We start from the raw sequence: 4,030 nt of genomic DNA, 5'->3' as shown, positions 1-4,030 counted from the left end.
TAATTTGTCATTTACGTTGAAGTTATATGACGAACATTTTGTATTGTCATGATTATTTCATTGCCGTTTTTATTTATCTATACAGACCTGTTGCACTTGAATTTATATCACCAACAAGGACATTTCATAATAAACATACAGGAAATAAAAAGCTCTCATTGGCCATGCTGTCATCAAATTAGTTTATGAAGGCCAAGGTGTGTCTGCACAGTGTAGACTGCACTGCAAATCAGCTTATTGATAACTTCGACAGTATCTCCTTTCAATGACCCTGACACCACTACGTAGCCTTGACCGAGGCTGTTGCCAAGAAAACTTTCCACGGGTTGAATTTAGTGGAAAATGTACCAGATGTTAAGCACTGTTACGTTCAAACAAGATTTTGTTCTACGGAATTCATCCCTCCATCCAAACAACAGTAGCCTGCATTATGGAACATAAATGAAATAAATAGAATGACGATGTCACATTTGTGCCAATTTAGCACGCTGACTCTCATGTGCCACATAATGAAGGAAATAGAGATGTTCACGTTTTTATGCAGTCCAGGTTGAATTTGTTAGAGCTAAATATGAAAATATTAAGGTTGGTTCTACATTCCATACTGTAGACAAAGTGTTAAATAGCCAAAAACATGAGATTAATTTTGAAGAAACAGACATTCGTGCTTACAAAATCACCACAGGTTGTGTGAAGCCGGGCTGAGAAAAAAATGCGATTGTGATGTCAGTTCTTATGATTCCGGGACAATATAAACGTCGTCGTCTCGAGATTCTGGTAGAAAGGCGAGGTTACATGCAGGATCATTGCTGTAGATTGCATCATCGGGAGAATCACACTGCAAGTACAAATTCTCATCAGGTACATGAGATGACCTGTAGAGAAATAATCACCAGCAATGTCAAATTCAAAAGCATAAATAAAATCATTAGTGCAAATATTATGTTACTTGGAGTGGTGGGAAGTACGAAAACGTTACTTTACTATTACTTTTAGATATCTGTACTTGTGCTGTACTACTTGAAAAATTTCTGATGATTATTATTTTTTTACACTGTACATTTCAATATAGATAGGCCTTTTTTATTTTTTAAACTCCAGATGATGACGTAAAAAAAAAAAAAAAGAGGGGTCTAATTTAGAGAAATATTTTTTACTTTTTGTACACTGTCTACTTGTACTTAGGGGTGTTAGTTTAATGGATTTTCTTTCCTTAGTTGTGTTCAAAGCATCATTCGTGAGTCATCAGCTGCTCAGAAGATCACATAAAGTCGAAACGGAGCATTTTCTCTCAAATAAAACTAAGTGAAATGGGGAAACCACATCACATGCAATGTTTCTTCATCTGTTTCCGTTCTGTTAGGGACAATACGTTCATACTATGTCACACTTTCGGAATCAACATTATTATGTATGAAGATAATGGCATACCTGCTCTGAGACCTGCCGCCACTTTTCTGGCCTTTCACATTTTCATAGATGGGAGGATTCTCAGTCGATTGTGTGATCATGCCGGCGTACTGACGGTCCCACTGTGGCGTCTCTATGCATTCCTTCTTTTGACCCGATAGAGGCAGATTCCATTTGTTCTTACAGAATTTGACCGTGATCGTAAGAGCAATTGCAACCAGCAGCAGGAAGAAGAGTGTCAGGCCCACGGCGAGACCGACAGGGGAGGGAGGCGCTGCACATGCGGTGCCGTTTACTGGTACGCAAGTGTTATTGAGCCACATGACCTGAAAATATATTAAAAAATAAATCAATAAAATTCAGCTTACCACAAATTTTCTGTGACCTCACACTACATCAAATAAATCATATTCACCAAAAGTTTCTTTTCAGCCCAATGCTGTACTACTTGAAAATTTCTGATGATTTTTTTTGTTGTACATTTTAAAATAGACGGGCCTGTACCAAGCTTTTTTATTTGTATTTTTTTTTAACTGCAGATGACAACGACGTAAAAAAAGAGAAGTTAAGGCAACCATGGGGGTCTAATTTAAAGAAATATTTGTTTTGACTTTTTGTACAAATATTACATTCAAATATGGACCGAGTATACACAATAGTGAAAATCAACAAATCTCAAAATTTGTAACAACGTTATTACAAAATACATGTCATTAAGTCTTGAATCTATATTTCATTTTACAATAGATGAATACAGTCTGCAATTTCTATTTCAGTAGGACATCAAGTACAGCAAAATAAACAGCCGTCTTACCGCTCAGGACGCCAAAGTCGACAATTGAGAGAAACGTCCAGCAGTTTGTTGTCAACCCTTTTTCACACTTGAAACAGAATACTTCCTCTTTTCTTTTAACATGAAAGTGGGGGATGATGAAGAAGCTATCATCAGATTTCCTGTAAGAGCTTTTCACGAAAATACCCCATCATTCAATTTAATCCAACTTGTCTGGACTTAACCCTTCAAGCGTATCATCATGTTTGGTGTGTTTCACACGAGTCACTCGATATTATTACATTCATACTAATTCCTCAAGGGGAAATGATTGTGTAAATATGATATGAGCCTTTTAAAAGAAAAATGAAGTGAGTAAATTGAAGGGGATGATTGCTCAAGAAGGGAAATCTGCAACCTTGGACTCATCATCATGTACCTTCCGCTGCTGACACTTTCACGCTCCCAAAAACCAGTCGACATTGTTTTTGCACGTAGCACCATGTTTCATATCTGGCAATATAGCTGATTTAGCGATTAAAAAAAAACAAATAAACACGGGAAAATAAAAAAGTACATCACAAATGTACGTTTAAAAAGTGTACCTAATAAACGGTCTGAAAACAAACTTTTCAAAAAGTCATGCTAATGATTGTACTTAATGTTACGCAAACGTTCAATGAAGTGATTCTTTAACATACCACTAGAGGGAGCCAACGCGCTACAAGTTGTAAGTCATCTACACTTTGAGACTGTTCTATTTTATTCTATTTGACTCTTCATGCTTGCAAAAGTGTTATTCATGTAGCTACTGTGAATGAGTTATAACTTTGAATGGGTTGGAATGTTGAAGGGTTGTAATTTTCCTGGGTGTGCCCATCAGCTGGGATACCCTGAAGACAAGCTCTGCAAGGCCACAAATACTCCTCAAGTAGTGGGGCAAAAACATTTTTGAAAACTGTCAGACCAGCAGGATCAGCAGCGCGTTTCTTTATGTCCATTATACAAGTGTAAACTTCCCAGAGTAATCTCAACAACGATTTTCTTTGCTACGGTTTGCCCTTGAATCACAGCTTTTCAGTGTTGCCATGGTTACTTAAATCAAATCTTAGTCTCTTTGATGGCAGGGTTGTCATTTGACTTTAGTATGAACAAGAGTCACTGAGGTATTTGCAGAGCGTTCAAACTCGTTTTCATTACGGGCCATATCATAGTTGTGGTTTTACCCTAAGTACCATTATTGTGAAAATCATATAAACGTGATCAGATCATACTAATATTGCAAACACACTGATGCCCCTGCGTTTCATTGATTTTATGTTAATTTTGTTTAAACAATTCGCGTTTGAATTCAGAAGTTGTCGTGCGAGCAGTTGTTTCAGTGCAAAAGTGCAACTCTTTGTGTACTTACAAGACAAGTACAGGCATGTAGAGAGGGAAGACTTCCTAAGGCATAAAAAAATGAGAATTATTTATTTACAAATTATAACTCAATGCAAAAGGAAGAATGTGCTGACTCGAGTTCCCCAACGTCCAAGTTTTTCAATTTAAAATGAACATTTTTTTAGAGGTACTGTGATGTAAAAGACAGATTGATGCACTTTCAGCCGCCTGTTGAACTCACAACTACGACAACACTTGCAAAGAGCTGCTGTAGATCACGACTCACATAAACTAAAGCAAAAAAGAATTGAAAAAATCATTACATATCTGGGTGAAAAGAATACATTCGGGGTATTTATCAGAATGGGACAATTTTTACCCGAACTCTGTGTTCAAATAATTAAATTAAACCATGCCGTACAACGGAGATTTTACTTTGGTATGCTCCACTAACCGGAAGTGGAT

This window comes from Syngnathus scovelli, chromosome 17 (assembly GCF_024217435.2).
Source record: "Syngnathus scovelli strain Florida chromosome 17, RoL_Ssco_1.2, whole genome shotgun sequence".
Lineage (NCBI taxonomy): Eukaryota > Metazoa > Chordata > Actinopteri > Syngnathiformes > Syngnathidae > Syngnathus > Syngnathus scovelli.
This window is presented reverse-complemented; position numbering follows the sequence as displayed.